General features: G+C 43.9%; 1 protein-coding gene across 1 annotated transcript in view; it reads right to left on the bottom strand.

Moving 5' to 3' along the window:
- The window catches only part of LOC142200863 (sodium channel protein type 5 subunit alpha-like), a 415,975-nt gene that overhangs the window by 320,892 nt on the left and 72,651 nt on the right, over positions 1–22,432 (bottom strand). The gene's annotated exons all lie outside the window — the stretch shown is intronic.

Below are 22,432 nucleotides of genomic sequence, written 5' to 3'. Positions count from 1 at the left end.
ACAATTTATCCTGAAAAAAGTCCTAATATGACTCTGAGAATGGAAAAATAAAAAGTTTGGAAAGGAGGGAAAAAAGTAAAAATGGAAAATCGCTATGTCTTTAAGGGGTTAAGTAAAATAGAGTATTTTTTGCGCAAACTGTTTAAGTCTCTATGGGACTTTGCCGTTACGAGACATTTTAGTCAACATCATGGTGAAAAATAGAGCTGCGATTTATTTTTAACTTGAATATAGTTGTGTCAATATATTTTATGAGGTTTTTTTTTTGCTTGAAGAATTTAATTTCTCACGAAACATAAAATACATAGAAATGAATAACGGGAAGCAGCATGATAGCAGTGTGCGAATATCTGATGTCATCCTTACAAGATCTGGGGATAATTATTGGAACTTGTTAGTATTCAACAACAAATTCCGCAAAGGATTTACTACATATAGTATGGTGCAGCATTCAACTAATACAATGTCCAGCGGTTGTAGAATGCCGCTACATAATAAACAGCTAATAACTCCCACCAATATGTGCTGTGTATATGAATATGTAACATACAGTATACGGCTTATAGAGATTTCCAGATCTGATCCAAGGTTATTTTTCTAACCAAAAATATTCTACATTGTAATTGTGATACTGCGAGGTATATCTATGAGAAAAAAAAACAGCAATGATGCCCAAATATAAAACTGGGCACTATCAGGAAATGTTTCCCCACCAGTCCTACAGAAATTACATGTGACCCAGGAAGCCAATCACTGACCTGACAAGTCGGTAGGTGACAGCTGAGGGTGCCGCAATAAGGTCAAAGATGTACAATGTCGTTGCATGGGCTCGGGAGCAGGCTCAGAATGGCCCACAAGGAAGCTGAAGAGTTCACCAGTTGGTGGCATGGTGACTCAGTGGTTAGCATTGTAGTCTTAAAGCTCTGGAGTCCTGGGTTCAAATCCTGCCAAGGACAACATCTGCAAGGAGTTTGTATTTTCTCCGTGTTTGGGTGGGTTTCCTCCAACACTCCAAAGACATACTGGATATATTCCCTGGTGGGTTTCTCGGCAAGAATGAGCCCCAAGGGTAAGTTCACAAGGGTTTTTTGGGTCGGATTTTGATGCGGAATCCGCATCAGAATCGTGCTAAGAAAGGCCTACCATTGAAATCAATGGGAGATGGTCATTTCCTTTTTCCACGAGTGGTTTGTTCCCGCTTGCAAAAAAAAGAAGCAACCTGCTCTTTCTTCAGGCATCAAAGTCTCTCCACGTCAAAGTCCGATGCAAAAAACTCACGTGTGAGCTTACCCTAACACCACACCTCGTTCATGAGCAGCCAGAGCCCTGAGGTCTCATGTGTTACATATCTAACGTTTCAGTGGTAGACATGGGCAAATCAATAAAGATTTGTTTCGGGTTTGGGTTCAGCGGCTCAGATCCCTGATTCATTTCAGCAACCACAACTTAAATTGCCTTAAAACATTTGGTCACAGTGTTTCAGAGTACCTGCAAAATGAAGAGGATTGTGTCTAATCCCATCCACACATTGCAGAGAAATATCCGCAGACAAAATGCAATTTCAAAACCCAATGTGTTTTTGTAAATCGCGGCATGACAATTCTACTTACAGAAACGCTGGCATTTACTGTGGACTTTCTGCGAAAAAATGTGTCTTTTCTGCAGTGCTTTTTGGCTGCGGCTCGCAACATGGGGTCTTAGCCTTAGCTCCTAGGAACCTATCTATCTAATTTCTAGATCTCTAATGACAAAACAGCTGAAGTTATGTCAATGTGAATGTGACATTATTATACTCTGGCGTCTCTTCAGACCCCAGGCTATAATAGATGCAGGTCGAGGGGAGACATGAACAATAAAAAACACATTCATACTCACCTTTCACTCTCTTGGTGACATCATCGCTTTGTGGTTCACCACTGAGGTCTGTGATTGGACCTTAGCAGTGACCTGGCCAAACTGAGCATCATGATGTCATACGTGTCCATGTGACCACTGGTAGCCCAATCACAGACCTCAGTGGTGACCCCCAGAGTGATAACAATCAACTAATATCAGCTGCATCCGGTCTGGAACTGCACAGTGAATGGAGTAGGAATGGATTATTGCAGTTCATTTACCAATCACGTGAAAGATATCAATATCTAAAGGGTGAACCGTACCTTTAAGAGGAAGTATAACCAAATCCCTACATGTAATTTTACAGGAGAAATTGAACGTGCATGTTAAACTGGCTGTGCAGAAATGATATGTATTCGCTAAAATGCGGTTGATGACGTGTACGCTGGGCTATTCCATCATTCCATCATGCCCCATTTTTGGCAGGCAGTAGTCTGCTACTGATCCTTGCGAATGATGGCTGGTGTATAATTTTCATCTGATGGTCATCCAAAATGGTCATATTTGGACGTCTGGGAAAACTCTTCCTCTATACGTATTGACAGCTTTAGTCAATTCCAGAGAGTCATAACTGCAAAAGAAGTTGTGACATCATTGGTTTTCACTGTCTGTCTCCAATCATTACATCTGCCAAATTCTCTGGTCACTGAGAATGCACAAACAATAAGTGGCTGGGAATTTTTGGAGACTGTATGGCTGCACATTGTTCAACTCGTAGAGTAGCTGCAAATCCAAAAATGGTTCCCATTGGAGGTAAAAGACCACTAGATAACACTATATAACACTATGTAAAAAACATATTGATTTTGAACAAGGCAATTATTTACATATTCTCTCCTAGAATTCCCAAAAAAAACATGCACAGTGTTTAAGCCTCCTTACACCTGCAAAGTCCATCTCCACAAGGCACACAGTAAGGTGTGCGACAGCTAGTCTCCGCAGCTAATGTCCGCGGAAGATTATAGCATTGGACACTAGCTGTGTCCGTTCACAATTTGCATTGTTTTAAATGGGACATCATCCTTCAGTGTTCGTGGATGTCCTTAAGTGTCTGTTTACAAAGATGTCCGATTTTTCAAGCGGACAGCTAAATCCTGTTAGGAGTATTTTGTGTCGTGGGTATTGGTGCACACCTTCTGACTTGCTCGCACGCACTGTTGGTAGGCAGCTTGATTTCCTGGTTGATTAGTCTGTCCTCCCATTTGCACCTGGGAGGAGTGGTCTCTACTCTGTATTTAAACCCATGCCTCCCATGGTTCTGTGCTGAGTGTCGCTTTTACAGAGCTAGGCCTTAGCAGGAGGAGTAGGTGGTTATCTTGGATAGAGGAAGTTCCGTGGTTGGTTTTTGGGAGGTTTTGGGTGAACGAGTTGGTTTGTGTGTTTTCCCTTCTGTGTTCACCAATCCTCCCTCCGTGTATAATTGACTGTGTGAGTGAATTGCCTTATCCTTTGATTTCTACTCAGTTTCCCTGTGTTTGTTTCCTAGTGTACGGTTCCTTCCCATATTGGTTTGGGGAATTCCTTTCCTACATGTTTCCTGTGTGCTGCTTGTGTTGTTAGTCAGCGCACACCCTTGTCAGTCCCTGTCAGTAGCAGCTTCACTTGTTCGTTAGGGGTGACCCCCTTTAGTCTCCAGTCCCTAGAGGTCTTATAGGGCATTCCTTCTCCCACTTCCCTCTAGGCCTACGGTGTCAGTGAGAGAGGAGCTGTCGGGGTCAGGTTTAGCCTGAGAACAGCCGACCTACACCCGTGAGGCAGGGACCGGGTTAGCTAGTGGGAGTAGTGCAGGGTGAGATTCCCTACTGCAATCCCTTAGCCCCGTTGCAGCTACCTGGACTGACATAACAGTACACTCAGCCGGTAAAAAAAAAAAAAAAAAAAAAAAAAAAAGGTTCGTTTGCATTATGACGGACCTGAAACAGTTGTACCAGGCGGTGCAGCAGATCTCCACTGAGATGGAGGGGATCAAGCTACGAATGGATGCCATCCAAGCTTCTGGCGTATCTCAAGTACAGCAGTTGGCTCAACACACAGCCTCTCAGGTGGAGGGCATACAGAGGCAGGTGAGTAGCGCCCCTGTGGGTCGGCCTCTGGAGCCAAAAGTCAGCTTACCTGAACCCTTCCGAGGTAAGAGGTCAGATTTTTTCCGATTTCAAAAGGACTGTCTTTTGTATTTCCGGCTACGGCCGTTTTCCTCCGGTTCTGAGGTACAGAGAGTTGGGATTATTATTACTTTATTGAGAGATGATCCCCTCATCTGGGCACATTCGTTACCAGCCGACTCAGCTTGCTTACTAACTGTAGAGGCGTTTTTCTCCACAATGGGGTTACTGTATGACGACCCAGACAGGGTACGCACGGCTGAGTATAACCTACGACGTGTGGTGCAAGGGGATCACGCTATAGAGAAATATTGCACAGAGTTTCGTAGGTGGGCAGCAGAAGTAGACTGGAATGACCCCGCTCTACTTAGTCAGTTTGAGACAGGGCTCTCGGACCAGGTTAAAGATCATCTAGTTTCTCACCCTGTTCCTGGAGATCTAGATGAGGCCATGCAGCTGGCAATTAGAGTTGGACGGCGCCTCCGGGAGCGTGGAGACAAGAGTCCTGGGGGGGTTAGCCCTCCTCAATTCTCTGTTTTTGGAGAGGACCCGGGGGACCAACCCATGCAGATTGGGGCCACTGTGCGAAGTGCTAGACCCAAGAGTGAAGGGTCCCGCACAGTACGCTGTTTTGTGTGTGGAGGAATGGGACATTTAGCAAGGGTATGCCCCTCCAGAGAATGGTTCGCCAAGGAGGGTAATAACCCCAGGTCTATTGAGAGTAAGGGGAGAAAACCTACTAAGGAGGGAGGTGTGCATATTTCCTGTACTCAGACTGCCGGGTTGACCCTTGATGGATGGGTAAATGGGCAGAAGTGCCGGATTTTGGTTGATTGTGGTTCGGCAGTCAACCTTATTGACTCAGAGTTTTGCGAGCAACTAAGGGTGAGTCCTTTGGTCTTGAAGTCTCAGATACCGGTGTGGGCTATTGATAAGACCCCTCTACAGCAATCTGTCATCTCCAAACAGGTGGAGGGTCTGGAGTTTATTGTGGGTGGCCACAGGGAAGAGATTGACTTGTTCTTGTTGTCTAAATTACCAGCACAAGTAGTGTTGGGGTGGCCCTGGCTGAAGCAGCATAACCCTATTATCAACTGGGAGACCGAGACAGTAGTTTCTTGGGGGCAGGGGTGTAATGGTCGATGTCTGCCCATATCCGTGATGTCTTTGTCTATAGATAATTTGCCTCAAGAAATATGTGAGTTCAGGGAGGTCTTTGAGGAAAGGGCAGCCAAGACATTACCACCACATCGCACCTATGATTGCTCGATTAAATTTATACCAAATGCTGTGCTACCCAAGACAAGGTTGTACAATCTCACTATTCCGGAGAGGGAGGCGCTCAAAGAGTATATTGAGGGGAGTCTAGAGGTGGGGCATATTCGCCCATCTAAGTCCCCAGTAGCAGTGGGGTTTTTCTTTGTAAAGAAGAAAGATGGAGGGTTGCGCCCTTGTTTGGATTTTAGGGAGATTAATAAAATCACGGTGCGGAATCCCTATCCCATCCCGTTGATCTCGGATCTTTTCAGCCAGATTACGGGAGCTCGCTGGTTTAGTAAAATAGATTTACGTGGGGCGTATAACTTGCTGAGAATCAAGAAGGGGGATGAGTGGAAAACAGCGTTTAACACACCCCTAGGACACTTTGAGAATCTGGTGATGCCTTTCGGTCTAACCAATGCGCCCGCGTTTTTTCAGAATTTTATTAATGATGTACTAAGTGCCGTCATAGGGAGGGGGGTTGTGGTCTATCTGGACGATATACTCATTTACACCCCGGATTTGGAGACTCATTGGGAGAGAGTGAGAGAGGTTTTAAATCTCCTGAGGGTTAACCAATTAAGTGCTAAGCTGGAGAAATGTGTGTTCGCGGTCAATAAATTATGTTTCCTTGGCTATATCCTATCGGACAAGGGGTTCGAGATGGATCCTGAGAAGGTCAGGGCAGTCTTGGAGTGGCCGCGACCTGAGAACCTAAAGGCGGTCCAACGGTTCTTGGGATTCTCCAACTATTATCGCCAGTTTATTAAGGGATTTTCTGAGGTTGTGAAACCCATCTCGGACTTGACTAAGAAGGGGGCTGACTGTGCTAAGTGGTCGCCAGAGGCGCTAGCCGCGTTTGAAGAATTGAAGAAGCGATTCTCCTCCGCTCCCATTTTGAGACAGCCGGATGAGAGGTTGGCCTTCCGAGTGGAGGTGGATGCCTCCTCGGTGGGGGTGGGTGCAGTACTTTCTCAGGAGTTCGAGGAGGGTACGCATCCCTGTGCCTTCTTTTCTAAGAAATTCTCTGCCTCTGAACGGAATTATGACATCGGAGATAGAGAACTACTGGCAATAAAACTAGCGTTCGAACATTGGCGTCATTTCCTGGAGGGGGCCAGAAGGCCAGTCCAGGTATTTACCGATCACAAGAATTTGGTTTATCTTGGGTCGGCGAAGAGATTAAATGCACGGCAGGCCAGATGGGCTCTATTTTTTGCGCGGTTCCATTTTACCGTGACTTATGTGCCGGGTTCAAAGAATGTTAAGGCTGATGCTTTATCCCGGTATATGTCGACTGAGGAGGAACGAGAGGCGCCGGCCACTATTCTTGGGGATGGAGTGGTGGTAGCAGTATTGGGCACGAAATTGGAGAAAGCCTTGATCGAAGCGCAACACGCTGCACCTTCCAAGATACCTAGAAACAAGCTGTTTGTCCCAACTACTCTCCGACAAAGTCTACTGAGGGAGTGTCACGAGTCGGTTCTTGCTGGTCACCCGGGGGTTTCAGAGACCATGAGATTGGTGTCTAGGAATTTTTGGTGGCCAGGGTGGAGTAAGGATGTCTTGCAGTTTGTTCAAAATTGTTCGGTCTGTGCAAGAGCCAAGGCGTCGCATACCCGTCCCCACGGTCTTCTACATCCGTTAGAACCTCCTAAGGCACCTTGGACTCATCTGTCTATGGATTTCATCACGGGCCTTCCAGTGTCTAAGGGTTTCACGGTCATTTGGGTAGTCGTTGACCGCTTCACGAAAATGTGCCATTTGATCCCGTTTTCCAGGCTGCCATGTGCCAAGACACTATCAGGGTCATTTATTAAAGAAATTGTAAGGTTGCATGGTCTTCCTGAGGAGATCGTTTCGGACAGGGGTCCGCAATTTGTGGCTAAATTCTGGCGGGCTTTTTGCAGCAGGTTGGGAGTTACACTGTCGTTTTCCTCCGGGTTTCACCCGGAGTCTAACGGGCAAACAGAGAGGAAGAATCAGGATGTGGAACAGTTTTTGAGGTGTTTTGTTCGAGAGAATCAGAATAATTGGGCTGACTTTCTTCCCCTGGCAGAATTTTCCTTAAACAACCATGATTCCAACGCCACAGGTACCACACCTTTTTTTTGCTCCGGTGGTAGACATCCTGTTTTCGGAGTATTTTCTTCCATTTCGTCCCCAGTTCCGGAGGAGGAGCTATTTTCTAAAAAGCTGCAAGGGGTATGGTCCCGTATCCGAGAGAATCTGGTGCGGGCGTCGCACCAGGCTAAGGTCCAGGCGGATAGGAAGAGAGGGGAGTTGCAGTTCTTCCCTGGTGAGATGGTTTGGTTGTCCACCAAGAATATCAGGTTGAAGGTTCCTAGCAAGAAGCTGAGTCCCAGGTTTGTGGGTCCTTTTAAGATCATCAAGATGGTAAATGAAGTGGCGGCGCAGCTGCAACTACCTAAAAGGTGGAAGATAAACCGGGTGTTTCATGTCTCCTTGTTAAAGAAGGCCAAGAAGGGAACGTCTCCAGTTAAAGTTCCACCAGTTTCTGAGTCCGGGGAGTATGAGATATCCCGAGTTCTGGATAGCAAATATGTTCGGGGGAAGCTACGGTATCTGGTGGCATGGAAGGGATACGGTCCTGAAGATAATTCTTGGGTTCTGGAGTCGGATATGTCAGCCCCCAGACTCGTGGAGAAATTCCACAAGGAGTTCCCGAAGAAGGATGCTCCTAGAGAATCCGGAGTCTTCTCCTTGAGGGGAGGATCCTGTTAGGAGTATTTTGTGTCGTGGGTATTGGTGCACACCTTCTGACTTGCTCGCACGCACTGTTGGTAGGCAGCTTGATTTCCTGGTTCATTAGTCTGTCCTCCCATTTGCACCTGGGAGGAGTGGTCTCTACTCTGTATATAAACCCATGCCTCCCATGGTTCTGTGCTGAGTGTCGCTTTTACAGAGCTAGGCCTTAGCAGGAGGAGTAGGTGGTTATCTTGGATAGAGGAAGTTCCGTGGTTGGTTTTTGGGAGGTTTTGGGTGAACAAGTTGGTTTGTGTGTTTTCCCTTCTGTGTTCACCAATCCTCCCTCCGTGTATAATTGACTGTGTGAGTGAATTGCCTTATCCTTTGATTTCTACTCAGTTTCCCTGTGTTTGTTTCCTAGTGTACGGTTCCTTCCCATATTGGTTTGGGGAATTCCTTTCCTACATGTTTCCTGTGTGCTGCTTGTGTTGTTAGTCAGCGCACACCCTTGTCAGTCCCTGTCAGTAGCAGCTTCACTTGTTCGTTAGGGGTGACCCCCTTTAGTCTCCAGTCCCTAGAGATCTTATAGGGCATTCCTTCTCCCACTTCCCTCTAGGCCTACGGTGTCAGTGAGAGAGGAGCTGTCGGGGTCAGGTTTAGCCTGAGAACAGCCGACCTACACCCGTGAGGCAGGGACCGGGTTAGCTAGTGGGAGTAGTGCAGGGCGAGATTCCCTACTGCAATCCCTTAGCCCCGTTGCAGCTACCTGGACTGACATAACAAATCCAGCATGTAGGATTTTGCTGTCGGACACCGACGCTAGTGTGAAACCAGCTTAATCCTCCTGACCTAGAACGTACTTACAAAGAGTAGGATCACCGAAGTTGTATTTCATGGTCTGTCTTTTATGTAAGCAAATATTTCAAGCCACATATAAAAAAAAACTAAAAAAAATCAGTCACAGCCGTAAAATTTCACCTTGAGATATTTTCTAAAAATCAGCCTTCCATTGTCTATGCAGAGCTCGAGGAACCTTGTCAACAAATAAGCAGGGTAGGAACATTTCATGGGGACATTTTCTTTTTAGCCGGACATCTCATTACCAAAATCTGTCAAGACCTCTGTTTATTTTTAGTTGGTTTACAGAGACCAGAGACGGCCACTGATGACAAAGGTAAGACTTCCTGGGAGGCAATTAACAGGAATTTTCAGAATGACCGGATGACAACTATTATTGTCATGTCAGAGATCCCAGGAAGAACACGCTGGTGTATTTCTGGTGTTTTATTTTTATTATCACGGGAGTTCTGCCAAGACGGAGGGACTTTACCACAACAGAATATAATGTTCCTCTATATTACCTATCGGCTGGAACCCTGACTAAGTAACGGAATGTAAATATAGGCCCTCCGAGCGGAAACATTAGGAACAGACGGCCTCAGGACGTGCACGGGACTGAAAAATACGTGTTAGTTAACAAAAAGCAGAGGACGGTCAAGTGAATTTGTTATACTTTCTGTGATTCCTGAAGAGCCAACAATAAACAGCTTTGTAACACACAATGTTGTGCAGGCGCTCACATCGGACAAGAACGTTTTGCGGTCAAGGCTTGGACTTTTTCTACATTTGACAGAATTATGATGTCATGTTACAATGGGCTTTTGTAAGTAGCGACGGTATTCAAGAATGCAAACGTTACAGCTGAAAACATTTATAGCTCTCTGTGATTTCATCAACGAGTTACTTCACTAGATCCGGTGGAAAACACACCATAGGTGTCACTGGTGGAACCGTACAGGAACCAGTAGGTAGGGCGGACAAAGGCACCTTCAATGCAACTATTCACTATCAGTTTGTATATATGGGAATATTCCTGCTCGTCCGAGCACTAATTAAACAGAACACAACTAACGATACGAGTGTGGCAGAATGGAAATCTACGCAAGATAGGAACTGGCGTAGAGTTCCATTATGGCTCATTCCAGAAAACTGCTGTGAATTATATTAAATCTGTTGTGTGAAAGAATCCTCCACAACCTAAGCTTGTGGCCATTTGGCATGAGATAGGGTCTTGCACCAAACATGTGCATCAATATCATCTCTCTACCCCAGAAAACTAACGTAGGAGAAATGATGGATTCCCCCAATTCTTTGCAGCCACAGGAAAGGCTATATGTACATGACCAACTGTGCTCACCAAGAGGGGACCGATTTCATAGATAACACTCAGATAACATGTGAGTGCCACTTATCCTCCATTGACTTCATTGGGGGCTTCCTTTCCATGCCATGGTGCAAGGTAAGACCTACTCTATAGTCACTGAGTATTGGACCCACATTGGGAGACACGTAACCTGAACACTAGGTTGTATGCATGTGGCTTAAAGGTTGTGTATAGAATGTCACCTTAAGGCTAAGGCCCCATAAAGCAGGCCGCAGTAAAAAAGCGTTGTGGCTCACAAAAGTCTGCACAGTTTTCCTCTGTGGACTTTCTGCTTCAATTATACCTATAGGGAAACCGTACGTAGGTATCATTGTCATACAAACGCAATGTTTTTGGAAATCGCCGCATTTTCACTGCGGGTATTTTTTTTGCAACGTGTGGATTGGATTCGCTAGACAACCCATCTTATACACTTCTAATAGCGAAATAAAATCTATTTGTCATTATCCTTTTCATTCCTCCACAGGTTTCTCTTAGCGATTAACTTACAATACGGTAGAAATCTTCCACCCCACGTACACCGTCTCCGCTACGAGGGTATACAGTACAGTAAATGGATGCTGTCATTTGTGCATTATGAGAAACCAGCTGAAATAATTAGTAGACATGTTAATCCATGTTCCCACCAATATCAATATAATGACATGAATGAAGGAACAGGCAGGTGACAAATGATCATCACAGCGTTTGTGTCACTTTTCATAGTTCAATTCACTTTGCAGTGAAGTAAAAATATCAACTAAACCTACTAATTTAATGCAGATCTCCAACCTCCACAGGAAGCCGGCAATGTGTCATTTAGCTGGATGAGGTGATTGCCGCTCTTCATACCAATATGCAATACATTTGTTTTTCAGAGCGCAGTGGTAAAAGCATGAGTCACCTCAATTACACGCAGGAAGGGAATGTAGTCCTGTGTCACTTCAAGGTACACTGTGAAAGCAGGATGACATGCGGCTACGGCTCTGTGCACACTGCGTTCTGTCTCCCCATCGGAGGCATATGTCCGATGGAGGCCAGGGACCCACGTGGCGAAAAAATTCTGGCGTTTTACAATCGCAGCAAAGTGGATAGGATTTTAGCAAATCCCATCTTCAGTTTGCACTATAAATGCGCTGCGGACATGCAGCGATTTCCAAAAACATTGCAGTTTTGGAAATCGCAGCATGTCAATTATATCTACTGAAACGCTAGCAGTTTCCCTATAGGTATACTTGCATACCTCCCAACCGTCCCGATTTCCGCAGGACAGTCACCATTTGGGTGACATGTCCCGCAGTCCCGGTTGGAGGGTGGTATGTCCCGATTTCAACACATATGCGGCTGAAGCAAGGAGCTGACACAGGTCAGCTCCTCGCTTCGCCGCTGCACGCCTCTCTCCTTGACACATATGCGGCTGAAGCAAGGAGCTGACCTGTGGCTGTGTCAGCTCCTCACTTCCCCGCTGCCGGCGGTCTCCCTGACACATATGCGGCTGAAGCGAGGAGCTGACCTGTGTCAGCTCCTCGCTTCGCCGCTGTCGCCGGTCTCGCTGACACATATGCGGCTGAAGCCAGGAGCTGACAGGTCAGCTCCTCGCTTCAGCTGCATATGTGTCAGCGAGAGAGGCGGGCAGAGAGCGGCGAGGGAGCGGAGGAGAAAGTAAGTTTAATGTGGAGGTGGAACGTGAAACTGGGGGCAGATGAAGGAGAGGACAGCATGACACTGGGGGCAGAGATGGAGAGGACGGCATGACACTGGGGGCAGAGATGGAGAGGACGGCATGACACTGGGGGCAGAGATGGAGAGGACGGCACTGGGGGCCGAGATGTGGGGACATGAATCTGAGGGCAGAGATGGAAGGGGGACATGAAACTGGGGGCAGATGAAGGGTGTATATGAAACTGGGGGAGAGATAGAGGGGGGACATATAATTTACGGGTGACTGTAGGAGGATTATACTGTGTGCGGGCACATGAAAAATTAACGAGTGGGCGGAGTCAACACAAAAGTGGGCGGGCGCCGCACATTTTGTCCCTCTTTCAGTTCTTCAAAAGTTGGGAGGTATGTAATTGAAGTAGAAAGCCCGAAGAGGAAACCTCTGCGCACTTTGTCCAAAGTGCTGTGGGAAAGAACCACAATGCGTTGCCACTACGTTTTTCCCGCTGCACTTTTTTTTCTCTGGAACGCCACGTGGGGCCTTAGGCCTCGTTCACATCAGCATTCATATTCCCTCTGGGTGAGTCCGCATGAGGACTTCCTTGTACGGAATACCAAACGCAACTGCAAGAATAGTGTGCAGAGAAAGCACACAGACCCCATAGACTATAATGGGGTCTGTGTGCTTGCCACGCGCTGCCTGCACGAATCATGCGGACAGAAAAGTAGATTGTGAACTACTTTCCTGTCCGCATGATCTGGCGCAAGCACACGGACCTCATTATAGTCTATGCGGTCCGTGTGCTTTCTCTAGCACACCACTTGCAGCTGCATTTGGTATTCCGTTCGTCCTCATGTGGACTCCCCCGGACGGAATACAAACGCTGATGTGAACGAGCCCTTAGTCAGAAGGTCTAACCTATGCCACTATATAGGCACACAGTGGCAAACATCAAAAATATATATTTTCCCTAGCAATACCAAGCACAGCCACTATACAATGCAGGGCGCTGTGCTTGGTAAGCAGTGAAGAGGCTCTGGCAATAAGTATCATCACCGGAAAACCCCTTCTTTAATGTAGATCCAACAGATCCCCATTTCAGAAGCCGCGAGGAATTCACACAAAAGCAGGGACAGTCCCTCTAAAAGAGACACTCGGAAAATGAGTCGTACAACTGGCAGCTGCCAGGAAATCATATCAATTATCTTAGCACACTTCGTACCCTTTAGGTAGATTTAGGTATAAGTATGCATACACTGGAGTACATTCTGGCACATGCAGTGACTACATTTCCGGTAAGATATATTATTTTGTCATTTATGTATCTACATTTGATACTCAGTGAATAAGACAATTCAGACAGCTATTGTCATATTATGTTCTACACTCTTCTGAATTCATCAACTGTCTTAGGTTCTGTTCACACTTCTCTTTGTTTCTATGAAGTCTTCAGCACTAGTTTATCCAGTAAAAGGAAACCTAACTGGATCCATTATTATAAATCAGTGGGATCGATAATAATCGTAATAGATCTGTGATATATATTTTGTATCCTGCAAAACTAGGAGGCAAAACAACAATGTGGACACAGCCTAATACACTACAAAAGGTTGTCCGAACCCGCAGCTTTCAGCTAACGCGTAGACGGGTGTCTCCATACTCTCATCTTCTGTCCCTGACAGATGAATATTAGGAGACAACCTGTAGTTACTGAAATACCAATTTAAGCCCCATTTCCTTGCTTGAGAAATGCTCTTAAGGTGGTAATTGAAGAGGTTTGTCATGTTGGACATTAGGGCAATTTATTTAGTCTTAAAGAGGATCTTTCACTACTTCCAACCAATTCAGCTCTTTGAATCATTTAATAACTACTGGTTCACGGATTCTTGCCCAGTTGGAATTTTTTCTCTATCCCCCACCATTCCTGAGCAATCAATGCTGTTAGTTTTGGTGTCTGATATGCTATTTAGTCTCTGTATTGTCAGGAGGGCGGTGTCAGGCAAGAGCAGACAAGGAGTGTGATTCTGAACTCTGACACTGGCGGATTCTGATTGGAGCTCTGAATCACGCCCCTTGGCTGACACCACCTTCCTGATGTTACAAAGCTGCAATAGAACATCTGGCACCAAAACTAAGTGAGTTTGTTACTCAGGAATGGTGGGAGCTGGAGAGAAATTCCAACTGTGCTGGAATCAATGGAGCGGTGACAATTAACAGGTGCCAAGAGGTAGAATTGGTGGATGAGGTGAAAGGTCCTCTTTCATAAAGTCCCCAACTGGCACAAGGTGCCTGAATTATTGACAGACTCCAACCTCTAAATAAATCAGGTACACTCCTATTATTCCAGTCAGGAATTGGCATAGATTTTAGATATAACTCACTCCAGTTTTCCATATATCTCCTCCATTGTCACTGTCTACCACCCTAGCAGTCCTCTCCATTCTACCATTGATCTTAGACATCCCACTCCCATCTCCAAGACTTTTCTTGAGCTGAACCGATGCTCTGGAACGCTTTACCATCAGATTAATATCCAACTACAGCAGCTTCAAAACTGCCCTAAAATCACATGTGTTTAGGAAGGCCTATCACATGACCTGATCACATTGCTCTACACCTCCACACTCTTAGCTAATAGAGATGAGCGAACACTGTTCGGATCAGCCGATCCGAACATCATGCACCCATAGAAATGAATGGAAGCACCTGTGACGCCGGCCGGCCGATGGCACAGTCAGCGTCACAGGTGCTTCCATTCATTTCTATGGGTGCGTGCTGTTCAGATCGGCTGATCTGAACAGTGTTCGCTCATGTGTATTAGCTAATATTTCTTATCCTATGTTATCCTTTCCCCTCTATTCTTCAGCACCAGTCCTCTCCATTTAGAAGTTACCCTGCACTCCATGCACTTAGTATCGGTATATTCACAGATACCGGCTGGTGACATTTCATACAGCTTCAGTCATGTGACCTTATATTAAAAAATCACTGAACCATTGTACCAAACAAGCCCTCTGACCTCTTGTGTTTCCCTATAGACTGTAAGCTCTTGTGAGCAGGGTTCTCACTCCTATTTCATATGTTAATCCTTTGTCACATTGTAATATAAAATGCTGTCTATGTACCCTCGACTCATAAAGTGCTATGGAATATGCCAGGGTCAACATCTTTGGTGCAAAATTTATGCCAGAAACTGGTGTAGATGGGTTTAAAAATAATAAATTACCCCCATTGTGCTTGGCAAAACAGTTTCAGGAACATAAACCTACAAACAGTGTGGATGTACAGGATTGGAAAAAAAAGGGTTCCTATATTTGTTGGAAACAGCGCCACTCTTGTCCATGGGCTATGCCAGGTATTGCAGCAGGTTTACTCCTCTGAGAAATGGCTGCAATAACAGGCAGAGCTCTTTAATGAAAATGGTTTATTCCTATCTATCAACACTTACTGGTAATTCACAAACAACCATTAAACCACTGGGGAAACTCTATCTCCAAGAGATAGGAGATGGCCAGCTAATGAGTCTCCTCTGCCTGATCACTATGTAGACATAAACCCGGCAAATACGGTATACCGCTAACACTGCAGCGCCAGATATCTCGTATTGACTTAAGAAAGCATATGTTCTCGCAAATGTTTCATTAGGAGGTACTGTCTTGCATGTTACTTCTCAAAGATGGTCACACATGATGCTGAATCGCCCAGCTGGCAGGAAGCAATTATTTTCATAACACGTACAAGTCGGCAGGATAATGAACATTTTAGCAAGATAGCATCTCGCCTAGTGTTTCCCCAACCCAATCATTCTTTGATAAGGCAAAGAACAAAGACTCCATTCATTTACTGTACCTTGCTGACTGTGCCGGTCCTGTAGGTGTACTGATAAACATGGTTAATATAACTCAGCTCAGATCATCCAGCTGCTGCAGCTTTTATAGTCTATGTGATTTATTGTCCATCTTATTCCTATAATCACCCAGTGTACCCAATATATGCAAAGAGCTGTACATAATAATAAAGTAAGAACTAACTGCTAGAAATAGAAAAAAAAGTAGACTATGTGACAGTAGTGGCAGCCATATTTGCTCACTGACATTTAAGGCCGGGATCCCACGGGCCGGAGGTTTCCCCATAGATATAATTGCAACAGAAAGTCTATGGAGGAAAACACTATGAAACGATGCGGGAAGAACCACAATGCGTTTCCGCCACATTTTTTCAGCGTTTTATTGCTGAGCCTTGTCCTAAGAAACAATAACGTCTTAGGTAGTTACAATCTTCTAACAAAGTCACTGCAACCGAGCGACAATACAAGATCAGCCCACACCATGACACCATTGTCTTGTACTGCGGCTCCTTCCCATTCACTTGTCTGGGTATAGACAGTGATGGCAGACACAGCCATGGACATACATGAAGGGAAAAAAAAAAATCAGACTCTTTATTCTAGTCCTTATACCACGAAAAAAATCTCTGATATCTGAGACTCGACTGATCCTGAGGAGGGGGGTGTTTTACCCCCATTGTGAATGTACCTACAGGGAAAGGCAGGCGATCTCCACTTCCATTCACTTCAATGGGAGCACTTAAGTACCCCTAACTACCATTAACTGGGATCATTAAAAATAGCTGAGTCCATCAGGGTTGCACCGGCCTTCCCCATGGCTACATTCACCCCCAGGGTGGGGATTTCAGTGGCCAGTCCTCCTCGATCATCAATTTTACCTCTATCCTATAGATAAATATCTTTCATGGCATTATCCCTTTATGGCCGCAGTGACTAATCTGCTGCACACCTCATTTTTTAACACCATTCAAGTACATCCTCTCTGACTATAACTCATATTAAAGCAGTTCTCAATACCTACTTGTAGCAGGAAAGAAGGACCAGATCCAAACAATGGCGCACACCGGGATGGATACAAATGAACCAGCGCTGGTCAAACCATATGGATGAAGATGAATTTCTTTATTCATTAAAAACCAAAATACACCATGTTTAATGAACCAATAAAGAAATTAATCTTCATCCATATGGTTTGACCAGCACTAGTTCATTTGTATCCATTCCAGTGTGCGCCATTGTTTGGATCAGTTCTTTCCATGTGAGGCGGAAGAATCTAGCAGCTGTTGTCTCTTTACCATACCATACATTGGTTATACGTCTTCTGTGGGTGTTGTTACTCCATCACAACCCCACAAGGGGCTTAGACAAGCTCTTGAATACATAACACAACTGGATTCTTCAGCTTTGAGTTGTGATCCGTCGCTCACTAAAAAGTATGACTACCTACAGTAATATCAGTAACATCTTCCAAATGAAGCCGGGACCAATTTTTGGTTGAAATCTAAGCTGGAAAAAAAGTTACAGATTCCCCCGGCTTCAAAATAAAATAATTATTTTTAATAATATTATACAATTATTCACATCGCATAATTACTTAGATACTTAGTTTGTTTCATATTCATAGGATTTTTATCCCTAGCTTTTTAATGAATTAAAGGAACTTTAATGCGTCAGTCAATGGTTGTCAACCATTGATGAAGGAGTCAAAGTTGGCACAGGAGTCGGAGTCAGGCTATGGAAAGATAAAGGGGTCAGAGTCAGTGGTTTGGCCTACTGATTCCTTAACTCTGCTACTCATAAGGAATTGATTTGTGACACAAGGGGGGTTGTTTATTAAAGGAAGCATGCCAGTTTTCTGGTGCAGAAGTGGTGCACTTTTTACCCACAGTAATTTGCACCAAAAAGTGTTCCAAAAACACGCAGCTTCCTCAATTTTCCTTCCTGATCACCACATTTTTAGAAAAGCAAGCAAAGAACAAAGCAGGCTAGGACCCCCCGACCCAACAGATTAACTATAACCCATGCCAAAAAACTGGTGTAACCTATATGTGAAATCTATGCCAGTCCCTGACTAACTTCAGTTCTGGTCCATGGGATCTTATAAAGATGAGCTAGAATTATTAAGCACATCCTAGTAATTTAGGCACAACTTTTGCCAGCAGGGGAATGAAATAAGAGAGGCATGTCCCAAGAAAGGGAGTTTGTCACCAGAACTGAATCAAACAGTGGTTCGTGAATCGGTGCTGCTGTTGCTGAGATATCACCTTTTTTGTGACCACGCAAATGAAGAGTCAGATGGAAGAACGATCAAGGTCCAAAAATGTAAATTTTAAGTAAAGTCAGTTTTAATATTTGGAGACTTATAACTCTACTTCTTATCAAAATTTCTAGTTGAAACTTTTATATATTGTCACAAAACATTCAAAAACTGCTATCCTTAACCTTGTCACCAGAGGGAAGTTTGCTGAAGAAGTCTTGTGCAGCCTGACCACAGAATTTCTTCAAAACTTGCAAATCAGCATATTTGGCTTTGCTAATGGGCAAAAAGGAATTGTATTTTTGCCCCAAGCTTGTGCATGCAGCTGACTTTCTTCCTCTTGTAGTTTTCTTAAGGCCTGCTCTCTTTTATGCCAGAACAGGACTTGTTGTCCAAGGACCATTGTAGGAAGTGCAGGACTCTGATCACTTGACTTTTCCATCTTACGCTATATTTGCAAGCCTAATAAAAACATGGACTTTGATCACTTTTCCAACTTTTAATTGGCAGTCTATAGGTTCAAGCACCATACATTACCGGGCGTTATCATTTCAATTTGACAATTTTTAGGACCTTGATCGTTCTTCCATCTGACTCTTCAAATGAGCTAATCTGCATATTGACAAAAACAGCGATATCTCAGCAACAGAGGATGCAATTCACAATCCTATTACTGGCTCCTGGATTTGCCCCCAAGTGAGGTTCTATTACAAGCTGCTATAGACAACCTGTAATAGAACGCTTGCACTTTATAATACACTGCAATGCATAAGCATTGTAGTGTATTATACTAGTGATCAGACCCCCTGGAGTTCAAGACACCTAGGAAGACTAAAAATATATGTAATTTATATACACACACACATCTAAAAAATAAACAAATAAAAGTTCAAATCATGCCGCTTTCCCTAGATCAGACGTGTGTGTGGGGGGGGGGGAGCTGAACTGAATATTTTTTGCAATTTTGGATCAAATAATAAGAAGTGATGAAAACATCAGACATCGCCCAAAATGGGATACGATACGAATAAGAAAGTGACACAAATGGAGTTTTTTCTTTAATTCCATCCCATTCAGAACTTTTTCCATCTTTCCAGTGCATGATATGGAATATTAAATGACAACATTAGGAAATAAAATTTGTCCCACAAAAATTAAGGCCTGTGAGCAAAAAAATAAAAAACAAGTTTTGGCTTTTGGAAGACAGGGAATAAACGAAAATCAAAAAATAGCTGCAGAGGGAAGGGGGTTCATACATTTCCTCAAGGTTTGGAATGAATAGGGATCAGTTGGAAATTATGTTATGACTAGGATTGAGCGATCGGGATTGGAAAAGATGGGATTCCAATCGGCGATCAAGTAAATTTCACGATCGCGATCGGAATTCTGACCCGATTTTTTCCAGCAGGATCGAGATCGGAGGTTATCTCAAGATCGACTAAACCCTAAAAGTGACTTTTCCCATAGAGAAGCATTGACTAGGGTTGAGGATTGGGATCGGAAAAGATAAGATTCCGATTGGCGATCGAGCAAATTTCACAATAGTTATCGGGATCGAGATGGGCCGGAAAATGATCGGAAATCGGATTTTAAAATCGATCTTGAAATCTCAAGTTCGGCTCAACCCTAGTTATAGCCCTTGAAAGTCACATAGAAATGTATCTGCGCTCCTTGATGTTGTACTATTCAGAAAGATCTGGACTGAAATTACCAACACAAACCTCCAGTGACACAAGATGGTTATTAAATTTTACTATTTCCTATGGTTTGTTCTTTAAAGACGACTCTTGCTATAACCTTGGAGAGTCGAGTTTATTTGCTAGGAGTCTGGAAGGTGCACATGTAAATTATTGGAGTCATCCAGCAATTAGTAGCGGTTATTAAAGGTAATGTCTGCAAATACAAGATAACTGGTGTTCTTGATTTCCATACCCCAGACAGCAGAGAGAACATCTTTTTATTACATCACGGTATACTGATTTATTAACCTGAATCTTTCCATCTCTACTGTAGCCTTACATACGGCCAAACAAATTAAGACTACACTGACCACGCGTATGGCATCACATAGGTATTTTATCATCATAGATATTATTGTGAAATTCTGAATTAACCCTTCATGCAATGACCTACTGTAATATGGCGAAATGCAATATTTTGGAAAAGTATCTACCCCCTTCCATATGTCCTGTGTTATTTCTTATTCCATCATCGTAATCTTTCTCCATACAAGGAACATACACAAGGGGTGTTTAATAGATTAAGCCTCCCATGTTGGGTACTGGTCATATACTAGTGATGACATCATCACAAAACACGTGATCATTGAAACCAATGATTGGCCACAGGCTTTACCTGAACCATTTCACTTTTGACCAGGCCACTGCAAGCAAGCCCTAGGAGCAATTTTGAAAAATGAAGATAGTGTCTGATACCAGATTGCAGTAGCGCAGGCTACCTCAATCCTGCACATCACTAGAGATAGAGTCTTAGGTTGCTTAGAGGACTTCACCAGAGCCTAGGTTATCACGCCTTAAGCTTTGTGTAAGAAATAGATTCTTCTACCGTATTAAAACAAAACCAGTTGTCCGCAGCAATACTTAGAATGCAGGTCAAAGCCAGATCAGAATCAAAAAGATTAAACGTATCCAGGTCAACCCGAGAGTACACAGTCAACGCCAAAATCAGAAGACAAGGGAATATTCAGTAAACAAGCCAAGGTCAGGATAGGTTGACATCGGAGACTTGTTGCAGAGTCCACCAAAAATCGTTGGAGGAAAAAGTCCTGCATGGAAAACTTTTTCCTCTGCTGATTTTAATTTAAAAACAACACCTAACAGACCCCATTATCGTGAAGGGGGTCTGTTGGGCTCTGTGTATAACTGCTGTCCTAGCAGTTCCCCCAATAGACTCGAACAATGGAGATCCAGTGCCAATATGAGGCTTGCATCAGTAGAACAGGTATAACACAGTACTGGAACCTAACTTAGTACAATTAACTAATAGCAGGCACATGGGAACTTCTAAACAGGACTTAAAATATCAGTGGAAGCTTCACATGTCAGCATGGCAACCTCAAAGCAACTGTACCAAGCTGAGAATCCTAACAAGCATATCAGGCACCAAAACTAGCACTTATTTCTCAAGAACAGTGGGGGCTAGAGAAAAAAATTCTGTGCTGGAATCAGTGGAATGGCGCCTATGAACCGATTCTATAAACTGGATCTGGTGGAGGCAGTGAAAGGTCATATCTAAAATTTATCCTGTTCATTAAAACATGTATGGTAAACAGGTTAATAGTATTTTTGGTTTGTTTTATTACAATATGGTTATTCAGCTGAATTTTCTTTTAGAACCACAAACTGTAAATTGCACCTAAACTAACTTTACAGAGATAAGTGCTTTGTCTTCAAGACATTTCAGCACTAAATCCCTGCTGCAAAGATCTTATTACAATGACCATGATCATAATAGCAAGACACCTGTACCGACATTGACAGAAGATGGGCACCATGAACCTTCACAGTCCCTCAAGTCACAATAATTTGCTTGTTTTGAACAAAACTATTACAGAAAAAACAGAGAACAAGCCAGATTATTATAACCAGACACATGTGAAAATAGTGCTAACAATACAGCCTTAGGCCATATACACAATCATTGGAAGAAAAAGCCAAGAAAAACAGCGGTCCATCTTTCAAGGTCGATGGTCATTGGTGGGGCACCTGTTTTTATGGATGCCTGAAAGACTTGAGTCTATTGGGGAGAATAATGAAGACTGGTGTTTTCAACGCAAGTCTTCATATTTCCTACGCCAGCAGAGGATGTGCCTTAGTTATGAGGGTGCCTTTTCGTAGCTGCTGAATATTTCATGTTAGTAAATGGGCATAAATTATCATAAATCTGGTGGGGATGATGGTACCACCCATGTTATGCTCTTCATCAGATAGGAAAGTAGCAAAGGGTGTTCCAGTTCTTATGTTAAGTCACAGAAGCTTATAATAACAGATACTTTATACTCACCTCTCCACTTGGCCAGTGAAGAGTCTCCATTCTGGTCCACTGGCTTTGTTAATCTTTTGCTCACGTGCAAGCATGAACCGATCACTGGTGGTTGTACATAGAGTCTCTGCAGGATCACCGGCTGACCAGAGAGATGAGTATACAGTGCTTGTTATATTAAGCCTCTGCAAGGGTTAAAAATAGGCCACGGTGGCTCAGTGGTTAGCAGAGCGCTGTAGTCCTGGGTTCGAATCCCACCGGGAACAACATCTGAAAGGAGTTTGTATGTTCTCCCCGTGTTTGCATGAATTTCTTCCCATTCTACAAAAAAATACTGATAGGGAAAAAAATGCACATTGTGATCCCCATATGGAGCTCACACTCTACATTAAATAAAAATAGGCCAGGAACACCCCTTTAATAGGACATATGAGCAGGGATTGTCTTAATGAGACAAATCCTGCAAATGATCTATAAGACAGTCAACCTATATATG

Source organism: Leptodactylus fuscus, chromosome 4, assembly GCF_031893055.1.
Source record: "Leptodactylus fuscus isolate aLepFus1 chromosome 4, aLepFus1.hap2, whole genome shotgun sequence".
NCBI lineage: Eukaryota > Metazoa > Chordata > Amphibia > Anura > Leptodactylidae > Leptodactylus > Leptodactylus fuscus.
This window is presented reverse-complemented; position numbering and strand designations above follow the sequence as displayed.